The sequence below is a fragment of the Lissotriton helveticus genome, chromosome 4_2 (genome assembly GCF_964261635.1).
Source record: "Lissotriton helveticus chromosome 4_2, aLisHel1.1, whole genome shotgun sequence".
Lineage (NCBI taxonomy): Eukaryota > Metazoa > Chordata > Amphibia > Caudata > Salamandridae > Lissotriton > Lissotriton helveticus.
The window spans coordinates 128848572-128872003 of NC_136064.1; the positions used below are offsets into that span (position 1 = coordinate 128848572).

The 23432-nt window shown below is 43.7% G+C and overlaps 1 pseudogene; it reads right to left on the minus strand.

The window, feature by feature from the left end:
- Nucleotides 1-6710: 6710 nt before the first annotated feature.
- LOC144752316 (U4 spliceosomal RNA) lies at nt 6711-6838 on the minus strand (annotated as a pseudogene).
- Between the last annotated feature and the right edge of the window lie 16594 nt (nt 6839-23432).

Consider the following 23432-nt stretch of genomic DNA (forward strand, 5'->3'; position numbering starts at 1 on the left):
TCAGGTTGAATGGTTGGTATACTAACAATGGGTCAGAATACTATACTGAGTTACTTTACACTCCTTTTTTTATACCCAAATACCTAAAATTGTAGGAGTACATTCTACTAGTAGTACATTTACGTTTGTGAACAGTGCCACAGTATCCAATGTAACGAAAATTGTAAACTTTAAAATGTAAATATGCAACAATGGAAATTCCACTGCCATCTACCAAAATGTGATGCACAGATGTACTTTTGATTGCAGCCCAGGCACTATTCATACTTGGGGCAAGCTGATGGGTATGGAGGCTACATTCTGTGTCTAATGTGATGTTGATTCTAGTTTACATAATCTATGGTAGAATATCTGCAGCTGTATTATCATGGAACAGTGAGATATAAAAGATTCATAAAAAGAACTAGGGAAATATATCTGTATATTCCATTCATGAAGGAGCATGATTTTATCGTCAGAGGATTTTATTGGGATTAGATCTGTACAATTCGTCCCATCTCAGTCACTGGTGCATTCTATATACTGAGCTGCAGAAACAGCCTCCTGTGTTTTATTCCAGTTTTCTAGTTTTGAAATGTACATAATTTGTGCAATGTCAGTGAAAATAGGAGGCATTATTGACATTTATCTTGCTTTTCAATGCACAATGTACAAGACATTATGGATAGATTGTAAATATTAATATACTTTACAATGTACTTTTCATCATCTATGTGCTTTTCAGATTTTACATTTGTTCATTCTGTCAACTGTCTATTCCTGCTTTTGATTTCATTAACAACAAAAATGTGAAATACATTTATTATTCATTCTTGTCTTTAAATAACCAGACCCGATGAAACAATTAATGCACCGAAAGAAAGAAGCTCTCATAACAATTCTCAGAATTCAATGCATAAACATAGAGCATATACAGTGATATTTCACCACATCTTCAGCTTGGAAAACAGGAGTTATAGGAAACATACCTGAGGTGAATATGTTGTTGAAAGAAGGTAACATCTGAATAACTGAATCATTGAGGAAGGCAGAATCATTTGCAGTATATGTTTCCAGCATTAAAGCTGCATCCAAGTATCGTTCATGGAGCTGTTTCAGCTCAGAAAATGATGCCATTTTCAAGTATTCAAAGTTTCAAACTCTACTTCTTCTGTTTGTGCAGCTATACTTATAATAAATCATCTAAATTGCAAATGATCGATGAACAGAAGTCAGTTTGATTTGTGTGCGCTCCAAACCTCATCCAAATTCTATTCTTCTTTGATGTCAGCTGAGTGAAGCTTAGAAATATTTAGCATTCTGTTTGCAAAGCATAATGTTGTGAAGTGTGTCACATGCACCATCACCTTAATTGAAACAGATATGCTTAAAGTACCTTGAACGTCTCACCGAGGTTCTAAATGCCGCCAATATCTCCTACCTTATATACGCCGACGATACACAAATCTACATAAACATCTCTTCCCCTGTGAAATTTTCTCCCTGAATGAGGCCTTGAAGCTAACAGTCCACTGGCTCACCACCAACCAGCTTAAACTCAACGCAAATAAAACTGAATTTCTTCTGATCTCTCCACCCAAACCCAATCCAGACATCCAGGAATGGATCAAGACCATCTCAGCACTAAACTACCCTCCTCGGCGAAATCCCTTGGAATAACCCTGGACGGCAGCCTGAACAATCGTGGCCATATAAACTCGATGGCCAAAATGGATAGATTCCACCTGAGTTACCTAAGAAACCTAAAGCCCTTCATGATGTGTCCGGCCTTTATACGGCAGTACAGACACTAGTCATTTCCAGATTAGAATATGGATGCTCTACTCTTGCCGGTCTACCCAAGAAATCTCTGGCCCCATTAAAAGCCTGCCACAACACCGCCTCCAGACTACTAACCGACTCAAAGCAAAATTACCACATCTCTCCCCACCTCAAAGCGCTGAACTGGCTTCGCCTAGAGGCCAGAATCGAATTGAAACTGGCCTGCATTACTCACAAAGCTCTTTATAACAACTCCCCAATATTTCTTGCACAAAAACTCGTGATATCAGGAGGACCCAGAAACTCCCGAACTGCCAAAAACCTACTGCTGCAACCTGCATGTTTCTGAAAGAAAAAAAACTACAATCAGGCCATCACTGGGGCTGCGCCAATGATTTGGAACTCTCTCGCCTAATGAACACGTTATATTAAATCCTTTCTCTGGACGATACCTATTCCTGCACTCCTGGGCATTCTCCAAAGAGTTGAGACTATGTGCCTTCTTGTACAATGTATCTACCTGTTTTAATTTCCTTCCCACATGTAGCTGGGACTTTAGACTGCGTGTTTTCTTGCATTATGTATCCACTATTTTACCCAATTGATCCCTCCCTTCCCAACACTTTGTATACCACCCTTAATACAGTAAAGTGCTCTGATACTCTCATAGGTCTGGTTCGCACTCTATAAAACTATAAAATAAATAAAATAATATATAAGGGAAGACAAGTGCAGAAAGAGACAACAGGGGTGCAGAAAGAAGCAAATGAGGTGCAGACGGAGGCAACAGACTTGCATAAAAAGGGAAGAGAGGTGCAGAAAAGGCAGGAAGAGTGCAAAAAGAGGAACAAGTGGTACTTAAAGGGAAAAGGGGGTGCAGAAAGAAGCAAGACAGGTGCAGAAAGAAGCATGGAAAGTGCAGAATGACCCCTCCCCGCCTTTTTTTCTGTTTTTTTTTCTTCCTTTCTTCTTCACTCCCTTTTTTTTCTCGACGCAGAGGTAAATATTTGTATGGAATTTGTGAACATTTTGAAGATCTAAAGGCTTGTGTGTCAGGCAGGTTGTATAAAGACAAAATTATGTTAGGCAATCAGGGAAACTTTTTTGATATATATATGCTCAGGGTGATTGTATGAAATCAATACTTAATTAGGTTACCAAGTACTTTATTAGCATATTAGATATATAGGGGAGGCCCTGGGAGCGGTTAGCTATCCACCACCGGGACCGTTGGTCCTAAAGCCTCAATACAGGAGGGGCTTGAGGGGTGGAGTCTGTTTACTGACTGCACTACGGGTAGAGGAGGGGGGATGGTGGGTCAGGATAAGGGGGATAGGGATGGAGTTAAAATAGAAAATGCAGTTCATAGTAAATTGAAGATAAGGATGAGCGTATGGATGTCAGGAGATAAGGTCATAAAATGGAGAGACGTACATCAGTTTTTGATGGGGGATAAAAGGGTCCAGGGTAATTTAAGGTTATGTTCATTTAATGTGGGTTGTTGCTGAGCTTCTGGTAATGCAATCTGACTTGTCCACCACAAACCGCGGAGTAGCCATTTTAGCAAAGAATGGGTTTCAAAGCACTGGTAGAATAGCGGTTGACAAGCAGGGCCGCTGGGTGGTTATTGAATGTGCTAGGGGGGAATTTGTATTAATTATATGCTCTGTATTTGGGTCTAACTTTGACGAAGCCACAGTATGAGAGGGTCTTAATCTGGAATTAGCGTCATGGCCTACCCCGCTGATCTTGTGTGGTGATTTCAACATCCACTTGGATAGTCAAGACCTTCAAAAGGGGTGGAAATACTATACAGGCAGAAAACCTAGAGTTTTCAAGGCATTACAGCACTTGGTGGAGGATCATGGTCTGAAAGATGCATGGTCTACGTTGCAGATATCAGACCCGGGACTTATGTTTTATTCTTATCCTCACAACAAATTGGTTAGGCTACATTACTTCTATGCACCATCAGATCTATTAACGGATGCCAGAATACAAGTTTATCCAAGAATCAGATCAGATCATGGCCCATTAATGATAGACATCCCGACTAGATGTAATAGGAATTCTTCCTCACATAGATCCTTTTCATTTGACTTTAAGCTTTTAAAAGAGTCTAATTTTATAAACCACATGAATGATTGGATTCAGCAATTTTTAGAAGTCAACCATAAGTCGACCGTACAACCATATGTCTGGGATGCCCTAAAAGCAAGGTTTAGGGGAGAGACTCTGAGCAATGGGCTTTATAAACAGAAACAACTCAGAGCTGAGGTTCAAGATTTTGATGGGAGGATTAGGCTGGCAGAGGTAGAACTGATGCGGATGATAGCGAATGGAGGAGATACTGCCCCTTTACAATCAGAAGGAGCCCGATTCAAAGCCAGAATTAACCTTCATTGGAGAAATTGCTATTAAATTTAACTTGTTTAAGAGAAAAAGATACAAATTCAGTGAAGCTACTGGACGGTGTTTGGCACAAAGGCTAAGGTCCAAAGAGGCTTCACAGAGAATCCAAAAAATTGTAGATAGACAGGGTAAATTAGTGGAAACCTCACAGGAAATATTGGAAGTATTTCACTTTTTCTTTAAAACATGATATATATAAGACAATCAGGGGGACGAGGATATTGAGGCATTCTTCAAGGACGTAGAGTGTGGAAAACTGGGGCAAGTAGAGGCATATATTTTGGAATAACCCATTACCATGGAAGAAATAGAAGAGGCAATAAATAATCTGAACAGTGGAAAAGCAACGGGTCCAGACAAGCTGCCTCTGGAAGTCTATAGAACATTCTTCCAGGAGCTAAAATTTGAATTACTGACTACCCTACAACAAGCACAGGTGGGGACAGTTCTCCCATCATGGGAGGAAGCAAATATTATTGTTTAAAAAAAAAATAGCAGAGCTCCCAGGGTTGTGTTGGCAAATTTCCTTAGTAAACGCCAGTGGGAAGATATATACAAAAATGTTAGCCACTCGCCTATCGAATCTTATTACCACACTATTACCCCACTTGTATCATTGAAACAACATGTGTTTTTACCCATTTTGGGTACCGTAAATCACATTGACAGAGTAGTAGCATTGCTGGACAAAGCTAATGTACAGGGCACTACCTTAGGTTTAGTATTATTAGACGTCGAGAAGGCATTCAACCGTGTGTCATGGAGCTTTCTCTGAGGTGCATTACAAACCATGGGGTTTGGCCCTGACTTTATTCAAGCAATTCAAGCTGTTTATAAGACCCCCAATGCTCAAATCTGCATTAATGGGTTAGAATCAGCTCCGGTGTGTATAAGAGGCAAGTTAGAACTATCTAGGGGACAGTTACAGCAACTGCAATCATGCTGTATGAGATTTGTACGGACCCAAGGGAAACCACGAAGAGCAATGCACTTTATGTCACCGCCTCAAGAGAAAGAGGGGTGGGCTGTACCTAATTTTACATTTTATTATTATGCATGTATTTTGCAAAACATCTGGATAATACTCACTGGAGAAGATATTGATAACTCCACAGAATACCCCTTCATTTATCCAATGATATTGGGCGCAGGAGTAAGGAATTGTCTGTTTAGAAAGATGGAGTATAAATATTACAAAAGTACGCATTTTAATGTAGTAGGAGCTGCCTATAAGGTATGAGGAGCAGTACGGAACAAATTACAAATGGGGGGGTTGCTTTTACACCCCATTAAATACACCCATTTTACTACCTGCGGTTTTTACTGAGTTGCTCAGAAATGGAAAAGATAAGGGAGTTCCATGTATAGGCAAAATGTATAAGGACGAAGGTCTGCTTTCCTTTCAGATATTAGTTGATAAATATAAACTCCTCCAAACAGATTTTTATTAAATTCCTCCAGATGCGGGACTTCTTGATGAAAAAATAAAGGACAATAGAGCCATACGTGTAAGTCGAGCCTAATAGACGGAAGCAACAGATTGGTGGGATCTATAGCTGCTTATTAGATACGCAGAGAGAATATCTTGAGGCCCAAAATATAAGATGGAGAAATAGATTTGGAGACATACACATGAACAATCAATTGATACAGCAGAGAAAATTTTATTATCAACCCATCTAAGAACACAATATTTTAGAATTATATTTGATCTATATCATACCCCTGCAAAGATGATGAAATTGAGGGGCTTAATGATGGGAAATGTGCAGTGGCAGTAGTCCATCTATGTATAACCTCCTTGCATCTTTTTTTCAAAGTTCTGTAGAAATATTGGTGTTAAAAACCCACACTTTCCCTGATGTTCCAGAGTTTCAGTCTTGATTGCATCAAAGCCTGGTGGCTCTAAAGAAGATGCCAGAATGGGAGAGCTGCTTGTTGGTGGCAGTGTATTTGGACTGGGACAACCTGCTCGCATTTTCCTAGAATTGGAGCAGTGGAGGCCCCTGGCGATTCTGATAAATCACTTGCATATTTATGTTCATTTCCCGGCCATGGGCAGTATTGGGTCCGGCGTCTCCCATTTTGAGTGCTCTGGTCTAGTATTGCAGAGGAGTGAATATTGTGAGATCCCTACAAACGGGGGATTGTTCCATTGCTGGATTTAGTCCTTTCTGGTAAATCAGGATGGGGGAATTCTTAACATTAGAATGGTGTTTGCATAAAAATTGAGTGATGAGGCCTGGTTTTGGTTTCTTTAAAAATTACTTTGAGTCAGGGACTGCATTTCGTGAACTCTTTAAGATTCTGGGTGAAATCGTTTCCTTGACGTAGGGAAGCTGTTTTTTTGTGGGCATCCTGTGATTGAGGTCCAGCTGTCAGTGACTATATCTTACCCCAGTAGTCTTTTCCCTCCTCCTTGGGGATAGCCGATCACCAGGAGGGGTGGCTGTGGCAAGCCAACAAACCACCTCTCCCCAGAGGGCCAAAAGTAGTCAGGAGACCCGGGGCTATAGCCAACCTGCTCTGGAGGTTAGCCTCTGGGGAGCCCGTGGATCAACTATTTTCAAGTTGACATGCTAGGGTCTGGGGTAAAGTTTTCAATAGGCAATAATCGCGCCTCTGATGGACCTCATTGGCTACAATACTGCCACTGCACAAAGATGTTTTGCACATCTGTACTTTCATGGTGACATACGTACTCTCTATCTCCAAATGTTGTTTTTTTTAGTCCTATATACTGGGCTTTGTGCTAGTCTTTAGCAATCACATAGGTGTGGCTGCGTACACACTCACAGTCTGTTTATTAACCCAGAAACATGTTTGAATGGTGTGAGTGAGGTGTTTCTTGTCCTCATCTCATCATACACATGTGAATGGCTGTGAGGAGCAACATGTGTGACTGCTTAGATTTGTGCCTACACAGATCATGTATTTTGTGCATTTACTCCACAGTCAGATGAAATTACAAACTATGCTTTCTACCATTTTGTGATAGACTACTTTAATGAACTGAGTTTGTTTGCCTAGTCTCTATTTGTGAGACTTACACTCCTCCTCCCACCCAGCCCAACTAGACCACCAGGAAGAGTGTCATCCAGACACTGCTGGTAAGTGTACTTGCAAGATGGTTGTCACTGGTGGCTGGTGTTTTTGGCTCAAAGGGAAATTTGATAGTTGTGATAGGTGAAGAGATCAGTCCCCAGTGTCAGCCGTCTTTCTAGTACACTTCCTTCACTGGCAGGTACCTGTACAGATTTCTTTCTTCTATTGTAGAACTTGGTGATGTAATTGAATTACATCACTGAGTATTTCTTATTTTATTTATTTGATTTGTAAAGCGCGCTGTAACCCTGCAGGCATCCTGGCGCTGAGAGAAAGGTTCAACGGAACAACAGTCAGTCGTGAGAGCATGAGGAGGGTGTGTTGACAGGAGTCTGTTACTATTGCCCCTGCGGGGTTTTACCCTTGGAAAGAGCCAGTTCTTGATTTTTTTCCGGAACAGCAGCAATTCGCTGATATTCCTGATTTCCATTGGAAGGCTATTCCAGAGGCGGGCTGCTGCTACGCTAAACGCTCTACCGCCCTGGGTCTTTTTCTTATCCTAGTTATTCTGACAAGACTGGTAGAAGAGGAGAAGAGGGCCCGTGTGGGCTCATACCACTGGAACTTGTCCTGAAGTGGCTTAGGGCCCTGACCATGCACTGCTTTGAATACGGTGCATAGGGATTTGAATAGGATCCTCTGAGGCACTGGGAGCCAGTGCAAGTCAGACAACGCTTGAGTTGTTGAGGATCAGTGGGTTCGTGAGAGTGCCAACTTATCTGCTGCCGCCTGGATACTCTGTAGCCTGTTAATCAGATATCCAGGTGATTCCAGTAACAAGACCTTTACAGTAGTCCAGGTGACTAAGAATGGTTCTCCTGACTACAGTTGTTCTTGCCTGTACAGGTAGCAAAGGTAGCAGCTTTCAGGGACCTCGCATTAAAGTAAAGCAACTGCCCACCAGTTTGTTAATGTGTGTCTCCAGATTTAGATTTTCATTAAAGCTGACCCCCAGATTCCGCACCGTATTTACTGGTGTCAGTGGTCCATCCGAGACTGGGGGTCAAAAGTCTGCAGGCAGGCTTCTGGTGAATCTCCCCACCTTACATTGTAGGATCTCCATTTTTCCGCTGTTGAACTGGAGCGAGTTTCCCTTCAGCCATGTCGCCATTTCATGCATACAGGCATGGAAGCCTACATAAGCTGTGTGTCGTCAGCGTGGTTAATCACGCTGATGTCATGAGCTTTAATGATACCCAACAGGGGTTGCATGTAGGCATTAAACAGGATGGGACTGATGGATGATCCCTGTGGAACCCCATGTGGAACTCTGGCAAATTCAGATTGGTATGGAGGGAGTACCACTGCCTGCCATCTGCCGGACAAATATAATCGCATCCAGTTAAGCGCCATTCCTTTCACTCCAAAGGTCTGCATGCCTTGTCAGCAGAATGTCGGGGTTTACCGTATCGAACGCGGCGGACAGGTCCAGCAGTATTAGAATTGCTGACTCACCCCTGTCCGCCCTCATTCGTAGGTTGTCCAATATCATCACAAATGCTGACTCAGTCCCATGGGCTGGTCTAAACCCAAAATGTTCTAGGAAAAAGAGTCAGTTTAAGAAGCTTGAGGTCGCTGTACAACTATGAAGATGTACTCATGAATAAATACCTTTTACCTACTAACCACTATGAGCGTGGTTACTACAATTTTTGGCAACAAGGTTCTGCGCAGGGTGAAGGTTACTGAAAAACCTCTACCCCTTGAAAAGCAGCTCACCAAGGAGTCCTGCTAATGATCTTTAAGTTTTGGAACTGTGAGTAATTCCACAGTTTTTTTTATTTGCCATATTGAAAAGGAACTTGTTGTTTTTGGCAAAGCTAAAAGCTTAATGGTACAATCATTGCTGTGAACTTGCGTTGTTGTGAGTTTTTAAAGAAGATGTTACTTATTTAGCCACTAGAAACTAAATGTACATTTTTCCATGTGGTTTACAACATTAAATCATCATTAATTTTGATGTTCGTTTTAGAGCCAACTAGAGGTAAGTAACTATTATTATTTTCCTTTTTTAGCTCATGTTTACCAAGTTGGATTTTAAATTAGTTCAATGCTCGAACAATTGCACAAGAGAGATGAGAGAGAGCAACATTCCAGCGCGAGGCTCTAAAAAGACTGTGCATTGAAAGTAAACAAGCTGAAGTGCGAAGGCAAGCACAAGGTCGAGAGAGGACTTAACTTTGAAGGCAAAGTCTACGAAGTGCAAGCTAAGGCATGAGGTGAGCGCAAGGTCATGAATGCTTTGAAAGTAATCAATGCTGTGGAAATCGGAGGCGCGAGTTAATGCGCAAGGTATTATTTCATTATTTCACAAAACAGTGAAAAGCAGAATTGTGAATTAACGCGCAAAATATTATCTCATCAGAGTTTTCTCATCGGGTGTGATCGTGATCATTTTCCTCATCGTGGGAGTTCTGCCAACTTACAGGAGATTGACCTAACGTCTGATGCAAGTACGCGCAGCCTCGCATTTTCATTTAGACATGAGCATAGAAAGAGGATTGTTGTCTACATTGATAAAGTGAAACTTTTGCTATTCAAGGGAGATACTGCTACACTTCAAATGTTTTTGCATGAGCGAAGTAAAGAGAAATATTACTACTAATATTTTAGATTATTATTTTAGATAGTTATTTTAGATAATTATTTTGGATTGTTGTTTTAATTTATTGTTATAACTTATTTTTTTGTTAGTTGTGGTACTTTGTTATTTAATCTTTTTATTGCAAATTTGTAGGATCGAAGTATGGCTGCTCCACCTTCATTTTTGACTCTTCCTGGGGAACCAAGTATTCCTTGGAAAAGGTGGAAGAACATTTTAGCACTTATATGCTAGCGATTGGTGGTGACAAATATGGACCGTTAAGTAGACAAGACATTTTGTTGCACCATTTAGGGACAGAGGGAAAAAGGATATATGATGAACTTCCAGAAGTTTCTTTAGGAATTGGTAATGGTCAACCAGTAAATGTTTATGACATGTTGTTGCAAATGCTAGAAAAACATTATACACCTAAGCTTAGTGTGTTTTTTGAGAGACACAAATTGGTTTGTCGAGTACAAGCACATGATGAGGATATTATGACTTATGTAGTGACACTGCGTGGATTGGCAGTAACATGTGGGTTTCAAGGCCTAATGGAGTCTTTAATTTGGGACCAAATTGTGAGATGTACCAGAGACAAAAAGAAAGACGTTTGTCCTTGGTTCCTACATTAAAAGAAGCTGTACAAATTGCCAGGAGCTTGGACCATACTGCTGTTTGGATGAAGGAGATTTTCATGGGAAAATTAACTGTAAAATATTCAGTAAACGAGGTTGTTGCCCTGGAGGTACAAGAGGTTGGACTGAAAAATACTGCTAAAGTAGAGGTTCTATGAGCATCCAATCCAAAACATATACATAATGTAGTTGTAAAAAGAAAAAATACATGTTATAGGTGTGCTTGCCCTGGGCACATTGCCTCTAGTTTTGCATGTGGGGCTAGAAACATGACGTGTAGGTCATGCGGAAAGAAATGTCATTTATCTAAAATGTGCAGATTTAAAGTACAAAGTCCAAGTGTTAAAACATTAGAAAATCTGGGAGAGGTAAGAGAAGAATCAATGCTATCTGTTGATGAATGTGGAATGTCTAACCACAATCATGAAATAATTATTAATGAGAATAAGGATATAGAAATGGTAAGTATGGAGAATCCTGAGAAACCCCATTGTGGAATCACATTTGGTGATAATAAAATCAACGTATTGGTGGATTCAGGTAGTCTATTCATATGAATATCTAAAGATGTTCATGAGAAAGAGTTAAAGAAAAAAATGAAAGACTTACAACATCCTGATATAAGAGCAGTGGGGTACGGCGGAAAAAGAATTAACATTGTTCCGGATGGTCAAATGGCAGTGTAAACTGCACACACAATCTCAGCAATGACCTACTTAAGTGCTGAAACAATGTAATTTACAGGCCCTGGGCACATGTAATGCACTTACTAGAGACCTATAGGTAAATGTAATATGCCAATTGGGGATGAGCCAATTTTATCATGTTTAAGGGAGAGAACACAAGCATTTTAGTACTGGTGAGCAGTGGTAAACTGCACACAGTCATGAAGTGAGCTAAAACAAGGTCAGGAAAGTGGGGGAGGAAGGCAAAAATATCAATGGAATCCACCCTAAGGCTGTCATGTCTAACGATACCCATTGATGCTGTTCCCATTGCACCACCCTAATAACAATACTGCTCCTTTATTACTATACAAAAACGTCTGTCAAGTATTGGTTATCCAGTTGATAGAACAGCACTGTTGAGCTTATGAGGCTAACATCAGACTTTGTCAGATGTTTGTTAGATTGGCCTCATTTCTGCAGGTAATTTGCCTCTATGCTTTTGGAAATACAAATCACGTCAGGATGTGAACTTTTAAATTATTCTTCAATTTGCACAAACTGGCTTAGATATTTGAATCTGACACTGTTGAATACACTGCAGGGGTATTTCAGAATCCTTGAGAGGTTCTCTCATCTGCTCACAAAAGCTTGCATTTCTCAATGCTTAACAAAGCTTATTTTTGGCACTGCTTCTGTCATTGGATTGTGATGATAACTACACATCTCTGTGCAATCTATTAGACAGAATGAAGCATATCAGTGTATCAGTATTACATATGAGCACCTGATTACTTTAAAGGTCATGAGTTCCCTTCGTATGTGAAACTGACCAGGGATATGTTCAACATGGAGGAAAATGAGGGGCACATTAATGGCCTGATTACAAGTAGTTTCTTGTTTTCTGACTACTTAGTAAACACACTTGTGCAAGTGTTGGAATTACAAGTTTGGTTTATTTATTAATACATTTTCCAGATACATTAAATACCTCACTCTAAAACCTGCTGAAAGTTACCAGAGGTAAATAATTCTGTATTTACAGTACAATCCACAGTTTGGTTTGCTAAACACCAACATCAGCAGGGTATTTCACCAAATTTCGTAATAGGCTCTATTTATCTCACTCTATAAATACATTACCAATGGGTACTATTATTTCTGAGGTGTGATACATAGCACTGTTACTTGCAATCATGCAATCAGACCCTACACCTTTATTTTGCTTCATTTCATATTCTTTGTTTGCTTTAGGGAGAATATACTTTTCTTCTCCTCTCAATTGCTAATAATAATGAATTCTAATGACGAATTGTAGCAGTGTTGTCAGCTAGCCACAGGAGGGAGCCAGAGATCAATTGAACACCGAAAACACCAGATCGCCATTTCTCTACCAGCCGGAGACGGCAGCAGGCTGCCGTCTCGCCGTCTTGCCGCTTGCCATCTTTATCCCGTCGCAATCCCGTTGTGCCTGCCAAGCAGGGGTGCAAGAAGTATTCAGGGGAGAAGCAGCGTAGCGGAACGGCAGGAGCGGGAGCGAGAGCACCGGGGCCGTCCAGCGGCCAGCCTGTTCACAGCCGTCAGCCAAAGCCAACAGCTGACCACACAGCTACGTAACCGGTGAGCAGGAGTCGAGGAGGGCGGGTGAGACTTCATGGAAGCGGCGAGTTGCAGGCGGCGGGTGTGAGTGGTGTGCGCTGAGACAACATCACCGTCTCCACTCTGCCACCGCCACCACCATCGCCATCTCCTCCTCAATCACCGTTAGAAGCCGTACCACAAGCCACGAGCCCCAAGCTTCTAGCAAGGTGCAAGGTAAAAGGTGCCACAGGTGGGGGTGAGCGCTATCCCAAAAGCTACCCCAAAAGCGCCGAGAGTCCAACGCCAGCTCCCGCTGCTGATACGCTGGAGGTGGGCGTGAGCACTAAAGCTCCACGGCGGAAGGGGAGCCCGCCTGCCTGTCTAGCCTGTCTAGCCTTGCTAGTCTTGCTTAGCTCGCCCGGCCCCCGAAAATCCCCCAGGGGGGCCCCCAAAGCCGATCCGGAACCCCAAAGCTGGAAGCAGAGGAAGGGCGTTGGGGAGACAGAGTGCACTGGAGCATTGGAGCAACGCTGAAGTCGGTGTGCCAAAACAGAGGCAGCCAGACAGCCAGACAGCAAGCACCTGCCGGGGACAGGGCGGGGGGGTACTCGCAGCAGCGCACGCACGCAGAGTGAGATCAAGATCAAGACCAAGAGCAAGAGTTTTACTCCCCAAATGTCGAGCTGAACGGAGAAGTGGCTGAGAGCCCTAACTGGGGGATAATGAGGTCAGGGAGAACTCGACGACCGTTGGAAAACAAAAAGCCCCCTAAAAATTCAAAGAAGTCAAACGCAGCAGACACATCCTTGGGGGCTCAAGCCGGCCAAAGGGAGAGGTTGGTCTCAGCGCCCAACCCCGAATCTACATCAAAACTCGCAAGAAAGTCGGGGCTCCTAAAATTCTTTTATTTAAAAGATCCAATCGCAGCGATCTACACGCCAACAGCTGAAGACAGCAACTTACCAAACCCAATTTCCCCAATAAATGTTCTATCCTCTCTGGACAAAAACAAGCCAAGCATGAGCGACGGGCCAAATCCCTGCACACAATCTAAGGGTCCCACACCCAAGGGAAGTACACTGACTATAACCGCACAAGTACACCATCTAAACCCCCACTCAGGGGAAATCGACCACGCAGAAACTCGAAAGCACACCTTGGCAGATGCCACCATAAAGGACTGCAGCTGGAAAACTCCTGACAGCATAACACGTACCGATGTGGTGGAAGTAAACGATCCTAAAGGTCCAATAAAACCCATTGAGGGTCCAACAAGCCATGGCAACCTACACGCAGAATCCCCATGCGATAGTGACCCATGGCACAAACCATTGTTTTTGTCAAACGATTCCGAACTGGAAGAACTGAGGGAAAGAATATCAATGTACCTAGAAACTCAAGGCAGAGCATTACGATCTGAGCCAAGTCTGAAAAATATACACCCAAGTTTAGGTCTGGCGATGTCTACTCCTCGAGGGCCAGTAGAAAAAAGAAACCATCAAAACCTCACTATAAATGACAGTAACATCTTGACAATAAACGATCCTTACGTAAATCAAACTGCACCAATAACCATCTCGTCGGGCAGCTCGATGGACATTGATACTAAAGCTCCAAACAATACTCAAGGAGATCAGTCGTCCAATTGGATTAAGACCTTACTAAGCTCTTTAGATCAAGCCATAAAAGTTTTGAACTTTCAATCAAATAAAATGGAGGTGCAAATCAACCTCATCACCCTAGTGGCAGGCCACATTGCAGGCTTAAACTTAAAAATGGACGCACTTACCTCACTTTTAAAAAATCAGGGGAAATTAGAGGCCCAAACAGGCTCTAATAAACAACAGCTTTGTTGTGGTTGTGGCTCACTAATCTAAAAATTAGCAAGCTTGCCGGCCATTCTAATGGACATCTTACGGGAGGTAAGACACCCTCACAACCCTGCTGAAAAAAACACAAATCTTACCCCGGAAAAATCACACTCCTCCAACAGGCCTATCATAAAGGAGCATTTCCCGAGGGAAGCGGGGCTAGAAAGATCAGCACAAGACCAGGAAACATCATGGCCCCCCCAAATATCAGTCGAAGAGGAAAAAATTGCAGTTAAAGAGGAAAAAATAGCAACCAAGAGACAAAAGAAAAAGGCCAGGAAAGCCAGATTAAAGTACAAGCAGCAACAAACTACAGACCCAGGCAAGCTGTTTCCGATCTTCAACGCAAACTCCGCTCAGGACTTCAACTTCGATTCTCCCATCATGCCGCAAGAAGGCAAGGAGGGCCCAATTCAGCCGCCAGTAAAACGAGAGTCCCAAATCCCCTTAAGGGAGGACAATCCAAGGCAGAGTGCGACAATAACATCTGTCAACCAATCCTGCACAATGAACTTGGTACCAGCGAAAGTTCCTAGCAGCCCAAAGGAAAAAACACCAGTACCAAAGAGCGTCCTGATTCACAGGGAAGGAATTCCTAATTTTACCCGGATTACCGAAAAGGGAGGACCAGAGCAAATAAGGACCAGAGAAAACACGGGAGCCCACATAGAGGGACAATGTCCGTCAAAACTGGCCGACAATAACAGTCCGAACTCCACCGGAATACAGTCCAGCCGCCTGATACCGGTATCCCTCCAAAATAAAAAGTCAGGAGAAAATCTAGGACCACAGTTATAAACTGCATCCACCCGCATGTGCGTTACCGTGGTGTAGCACGGTTACAACAAATTTTTTACAACGCACTACCATTACATCGCAACTTTTACCACGCAAACCATTACAACGCAATGCGCTGGGGGGCGCTCTAGGATAGGGAATGTATTTAATATACTATCCAACACCTTCCCTGCTATCCACGGGGACTGGAGTTGGAATAGTAAATTAAATAATTCACTATCCAGCGCCTAAAAGCATTATGCGTTGTAATGGACTGCGTGGTAAAAACCACGTTGTAAAGGCATGCGTGGTAAAAGCATGCGTTGTAGTGACACCAATCCGTTACCGTTTCGGAAAATGAGCGGACCTGTGCCTTATTACAAGCTCGGCAAAACTCTTTTTCAAAGGAGCATCATAACCCAGGTCTAAACCAAAGTCCAACTAATCAGACGACGTCAGCAAACACGGACCGGGAACGAGACCCCCCCTCTACAATTCCTAAACTTAATGAATTTACGAAGTCTCAACAGTCTAAAGATTCCAACGATCATCTGGAAACTATACACCACATCCTAACATTCATCCCGGAATATCCATCAGAGGGGCCTCAGGATTTCTTAAACCGAGGCAACCTGCTAAAACTGTTCCAGGAAATAGAGGAGCTAAACAAGATAACATCACAGGAACTTCTGACAGTCGAATGTAAAAGAATCCCCCATCATACAGAGTCTGAAGTCATCATCACAACGTGGGCCTCAAAAGCCATCGCTGACAAGATATTCGCCACAAAAGATCACTTCGGAACATGGGGCATCTCGCTTGCACGAAACACACGCCCAAGATATCCATTTCCGTTACAAATAAACATCCACAACGAATCAAAGGGCAACGGCAAAAAACGTCCTCCGTTCTCCTGTCTATTAGGAGCCCGTGCTACCTCACCAGCCGCTGCAAGCTTAGCGGACGGGGAAATCTTGACAGACACCAAGCAACCAACCAGGCAACACGGTCGGGATATAACAGACTGGTCCTGGGTCCCCACGTTCCTGTGTAAAAAGGGACCCTAACACGGAGAAACTTTTCTCATCGTCTCCATGTAGGATGGAGGAAACGCAGAGTGCCAAAACAACCTCAACAAAGATCTCAGTATGCGCATGGAACGTACACAGATTCCAAGAAATGGAGCTGGACTATGATACACAATCCTTTTTTTCCAACCAAGACATAATCCTGATTCAGGAGTCATGGAAACTAGCACCAAGTGTAATACCAGGCTTTAACACCCACCACATCCCGGTAGAAAGACATTCAAACTTTGGGCACCCCCGGGGAGGTCTATCGACTCATATAACTCAAAAATGTAACTGGTCATCAGAAGCACTGGATGTAGGCCTCAATTGGGTACAAGTGACCAGAATCACTGAATCCATGTCAGTTGGGCCCAAACAGTGGCAAATCATAACCCTCAATGTTTATATCCACCCGGACCGGAAGTTACAACAAGAAAAACAATTAGCCTGACGTCGCGGATTAAAATGATGTAAAAAACCTATCTAGGATGTCCACTATTAATCTCAGGGGACTTCAACTGCGACCTAATTGGTAAACATAGGGCAAAAGGAATCATGCGACAGCCCAAAGGAGGCCCCAGGTTAGCCCTCGATCTAAGAGACCTGGGTCTGACGATCTTGAACGGTAACACGTCGGGGGATGGGCCGGCAGGTATTACGTACCTGAGTGGAAGGGTCCACTCAACTATAGATTACACAATAGTAAGTGACAACTTAATTCCATGCATTGAGACCTTTAAAATTGTCCAACGGCCAGAAAGTGACCACTTCCCCCAAATAACTTCCCTAAACTCTGCGCCCAACGTGGCATCGAAAATATCAAGTTTACTACACCAAGCCTCTAAATTCAATTTAAAGAAACTAAAAAGGCAAGGAGAAACGCTGGAAAAAATCTAGCTCGCCGCAACAGCTCGAAAACTCGAGTTAGGGCTGCAAAAAAAGGAGGACCTGATTAAAAATTGGGAGCAATTGGTCCTGGACCTTCTCCACAAATTTCCAGCAACTTCAGGTGTACCGAGCAAATCTACCCTTAAAAAGGGGCCCTGGTTTTCCAACGAATTAAGAACAAAAAAAAGGAGGGTAGCGAAGGAGGTCCGACTTTTAGCTCGGCAAAAAAGACTGGGGTTACAAACAAACAAGGGGGACCTGATAGAAGCCAGAACGCTTATAGGAAGTCACTAAACATCGTAAAATCTGCCTATAAGGAGAAGCTATGGCATAAACTACTAAGTGCAGGAAAACACCTCAACAGTCGAGAATTTTGGGGTATCATTAACGACCTAAATAAAGGACCAAAACTCTCCCAGGAAGCGGGAGTAGGAGCGGACTCTTGGATACAACATGTGCAATCCCTCTACAGCATAACAACAGCAGGCCTCCCGAACAATACACGGGTAACAAATCCAGTAGAGAATGGCCAGTTGGGAATTTACAACATAGGTACAGTTGCACCGGGTTTAAAGGATAGCTCAAAAGAGGAGACGACAGTCCCAGAACTAACCACCAGAGGGGAACTCTGTAAAATCATCACAAGGCTAAAGGCTGAAGGAGCACCAGGCCCTAATGGGCTGCCCAACGCCATCTTTAAACACGACCCGGAATTCTGGGCAGAAATCCTAACGCCACTTTTTAATCAAATCTATCAAGACACACAGGTACCTGCATCTTGGAAGGGCAACGTGATTCATCCAATATTCAAATATGGCGACCATGGCAACCCAACAAATTACAGACTTATATCGCTGATAGATGTCGAAGCAAAGCTCTACGCTTCTTGTATTCTCCTAAAGCTGCAAGACTGGATCGAAGAATCTCACAGAATCCCCTGGTTTCAGTGAGGCTTTAGGCGGAATATGGGGACAATTACCAACTTAACTTGCCTGTCACTATTAATGGACAGAACAGCAGCAAAGGGCGCACGATTGTATGCCTGTTTTGTAGATATTAAATCTGCCTTCGACAGAGTTAACCGAGAGCGTCTATGGGGTAAACTGCAGCATTGAGGGACGCCAACAAAACTAATACAGGCAATAAAAGTTTTACATGAAGACACATGGGCAAAGGTCAAATTGGGAAATGGAGCTTACACAACGAGGAACATACCAACACACCAGGGCCTAAAACAAGGCTGCGTTTTAGCGCCCACCCTTTTTAACCTTTTTCTTTCCGACTTCGCAACAGTGCTGGACACAGATGAAGTGCACCCACCTTCATTGGCAAACTTGCGAATTCCCAGCCTGCAATATGAAGATGACATAGTCCTGCTGAGCAAAACCCTAGTTGGTCTACAAAGAGCCTTACACATACTATCAGCGTACTTAAAACAAGAAGGTCTGGATCTAAACAAAGAAAAAAACAAAGTGGTCCGTCTAGTAGACCCAAAACAACTTAGATTCACATGGACGTACAACGGGACGAAGGTGAACGAACAAGGTTCGTATAAATACCTTGGAGTTACAATATCCGAGGGAGCAAAACAAACGGAGCATATAACTGCAATACGCGCAATAGCCCAAAGCCTAATTTTTGCTTATCGGTTGTTAAAAACAAAAATGGACTGTCCGAACCAAATCACCTCCTGAAGGTTATGTCGGCACACATTTTACCATCCTTGTCTTACGGTCTCGTCACCTGGTGTGCCAAGGAAATAGACCTATTAAATGAGCTCCAAACCAAAATCTATGAAGCAGTTTTTAACCTTCCAAAGTGTGCCTCAGCCCCGCAAGTTAGGCTGGAATTTGGTCTGCAAAACCAGAAATATAGGAGCATGAGCGGCTTCATAAAACTGTGTCACAAGTTAAGATCAGCAGATCCGGATTCAATGGATTGGTTAAACTGGGAAGCTATAAAAAATCAAGGAGTGAAGGGAACCCTGTACCCTTGGGGAAAACATCTGAAAATCTGTGCAAAAGAGCTGGGGTTGGAAGGCACATGGGAGTCCGTGACGGACAAAGCAACCATAAGTTGATTAGCCAACAAGGCAGCAAGGATGAAATCTTTCCAAGATGACAAAGCGTCACTTCTCAAACGGCGACATGGTTGGACCATAATCAACTCCTTTAAAGCTGGACTACTGCATGCATACTTGTCCTCTCATTTCAATGTGCACATAAAAAGAGCCTTCACAGACTATAGGATGGGTATGCACATTTCGAAGGATCTAGCACCATCCTGGAAAGGTAACTACCAGACTGAGAGTTGTAGACTATGTGGATACAAAACAGAATCACTAGCTCACTTTTTGTGTGTTTGTCCGGCTCTCCTGGAACAACGTCGTCGATTCTTAAAGCAGATCTGCAACGAGTTAAAAATCCACACCTGCAGGCAAACGGTAACTTGTTGGCTGGGAGGGAGCTCAATTATTTTGGCTTGCCGGGGAATAAAATTCTTGGCAGAAGTAAAAAAATGCCTTAGTCTTGCGGAACAAGGACATGGTCAATGAAGCGGGTCACCGACACTGCCTCGATCCTAATGACTGGTAAACCCTGCACAATTCACGTAATAACATTTTGACCCCCTAAAGCATGCGGGAGTATCCCCAGATGAAATTTTTAAACTGTGTTACATCATTTTAACAAAGGAGTAGTCTAATTTTTTAGTAAGCATTTTGTCTTTTTGTACCATAAAATTATCATGTGGAAATTTTTGACTTTGACTTTGACTTTGAATTCTAATGAGAAGCAATTAAATGAGTCATTGTGTTTTTTAATTATTGTACTGGTGTAAATTTTACATTTAATTATTAGATTGCAACTTTAAAACTCATTTTTATTTGCACAGTTTTATATTGCACAAACATGATGCTCGAGGGAGTAAGAGTGCTGTACATGTGGCAGACAAGATGCACAACAGACAGAGCAGGGAGAAAAAAAGACAAATAAATACAGATAAAGTATACCAAAACAATTTGGAGCCACATAATCCCTAGGAGTCTACAACTAAAAGATGAGGTTGAATGACGGAGGATGACTAGTGAAGGAATCTATTCATCGAAAAAATGAATTTACTTCCTTTTGAAGAAGGTAGAGGAAGGGTTTGTCATGATTTCAGGCAGTAGTGAGTTCCGTATTCTGAAGATTAGATCAGAGAAGGAACGTATGTACATATTCTTCTTATTGAACTTCAGTAGTAGGCTGAATCTGCTGTATCCAGTCATGAGCTTGGCAGCGTAGTTCAATGTCCTGAACAGAAGGAGTGAGGGTTCCTTGAGGAGGTGTTCAGGCAGTTGGTACCATAGTTGTAGAACTAGGACAGAGAACGCTGTGCCCCTTTGGATGCGGTGTTGCACCATGGAACGGCCAGGCGGCAGGCCTCGAAAGACCACAGTGTACAGCCTGGAACATGGTTCTCAAGGCGTTCTTTAATGTAGTCCGGGGCTTGGCCATAGATTCCTTCATCGGCCTTGCAGAGACCCTTAAACTTTGCTCTCTGCTTGATGGGGAGCCAGTGCAGCTTTCAGAACAGGCATGAGACCTTCTCGGGAGCCTGAGAATCAACCTGAATTCGCCGTTTAGTACCACCTGCAGTATAATAGGCAGTTTCTGGGCAAGGCTGATGTATACGGCATTGCTGTAGTCTAACCTAGAGACAATAGTGGCCAACACAATCATCTTTTATGAGGTGGTTGAAAGGAGGGGGACAAGTTTCCACAACTGCCTCATGAGGCCTGTACACGTGCTGACCACTGAGGTGACCTGGTTGACCATGAAGAGCTCAGAATAAACCTTTATGCCCAGGCTTTTCACAACCAGCACAGGTGTGGGGTGGCACCTAGCTCCTGGGGCCAGAAAAGGTCACTCCAAGGGTTGATTTTTATGGGAATGACAAGGACTTCTGTTCTATCAGGGTTGATTTCAGCGAATTGGCTGTCATCCAGTTCACTGTAAATCTGAGAATGTTTTGTGCCTGATCAAGAGCATGGGAGGAGTTGTCAATACGGAGGATGCGTTGGGTGTCATCCTCGTAGTTGAAGACTCTGCAGTCCAGGCGGGCTAGGGCCGCCACCAGGAGCTGTAGGTACATGTTAAAGAGGAGCAGGGACAGGGCAGAGCTCTGGGGGACGCCGCAAGTAGGGGTGCCCCTGTCCGATACCTAATCACTCAACTGAATCCTCTGGGACCGGCCTGTCAAAAAGGATTCTAGCCAGCGGTGTGCCAACCCGCAGATGCCCAGGCAGTGAGTCTAGCTAACAGTTGTGTGTGGCTGACCATATCGAATGCCACTGATACATCTAGTAAAATCCCAGCGCTCATTTTTTCTGCCATAATTCTGAGCTATTCGCGTTCAGACACCATCACCAGTTCAGTACTGTGATGGGCCCTAAAATCTGCCTGTCGCTCCTGGAGTAGCTGGTGTTCCTCCAAGAAATATGAGAGTGTCTTAAGGACATGTTGCTCCACAACTTTTGCCATGAAGGGGAGCTAGGAGATAGGCCTATAATTTTTGGGGTTAGCAGCATCTGCACCTGGTTTCTTCAACAAGGGGTGTGACTCTGGCCTCCTTCAGGTTGGAAGGCAGGTAGCCAGACTCCAAGGAGTAGTATAATAGAGTTCTCAAAGGATCTAAGTACGCCCTGTAGGAGTGGGAGTGAACCCATCGGGTTAGACAAGGAGAGGAGGACATCGTCCGCGAGGAGGGAGATCTTATGGGATTCTCTGGTGAAGGGAAGACCTTCAATCCCCTGGTGCTCCCTTATCGCTATAGCTAGGGGTTCAATGCTGAGGGCGAACAACAGGGGGACAGGGGGCAGCCCTGCCTGGTCCCCCTGGAGTGGCAGAATGAGATAGACTGCACGCCGTTAACGGAAACCTTAGATTTTGGATGTCTGTAATTGGCCTGGAGCATCGTTATGAATTCGTGGGAAAAGCCGAATGCCCCAAGCGTGGCCCACAGGAAACTCCAATCCACTCGATCGAATGCTTTTTCGGCATCTAGGCCGACTAGGACCGCAGGAATGTTAAACTTGTTAGCCTTCTCGATCAAGTGGATGATGCGCCGAGTGTTGTCATGCGTTTGGCGCCCCTGTATGAAGCCAGACTGATCTGGATGAATAATAAGTGGCATGAGGTCTACCAATCGCTTGGCCAGTATGGAAGAGTACAGCTTCGCATCAATGTTCAAAAGTGCAATGGGTCGGTAGGAGGAACAGCAAGTGGCGTCCTTACCTGGCTTGGGTATGACTAAGATTACCGCTTCTGCCATAGAGGCAGGGGTGTGGCCATCCAAGGCCATCCTATTAAGGAGTCGGACCAGGTGGTGACCAATGTCTGCTGAAAAGGTCTTATAAAAGACCGCGGTATACCCGTCAATACCGGGTGCCTTATGGGGTTTCAGTGCCCTAATAGCTGTTTGCACCTCCTCAAGAGTGATAGGCGCTATGAGAGCTTCGTTCTACTCCTAGGAGACCTGTGGGATTGGCAGTTCCCTGAGGAAGGCTTGCTGGTGGGCAGAGCCAAGGCCGTCAGCTGTGTACAGTGAGCTGTAAAAGGACCCGAAAAGTCCCGCCTTGTCTTCGTCTCTATGGATTAGCTTCCCCGTCCCGTCTTGAATACCCCCAATGTATTCCCTCTCCCTTTTGTCCTTTAGTTGTCTAGCTAGGTGTTTCCCCACTTTGTTGCCCTGAGTGTAGGAGAGGTTGAATTCTGCCCTATTATTATATATGGCCCTCAATTTGCCCCTGAGCGCCGTGAGGGCGCGAAGTGTCTGCCTAGTGGGTGTAAGCTTGTGGGTCTGTTCAGTGGCTGCTAGTTCCTCCTCTAAGCTTTCCCTTTCCTTTGCTCTTTGTTTGTTCAGAGCTGAGTTAAGCGCTATGCATCTGCCTCGCAGAACCGCCTTGAACATGTCCCACGTGTTATACTCAGAGGTCTCATCGGGTCTGTTAAGGGTGAAGAATTCTGTGATAGATTCCCGTAGCTGCGTAACCGCGTTCTTGTCCCTCGTTAAGGCTTCAGGGAAGTACCAACAGCCGG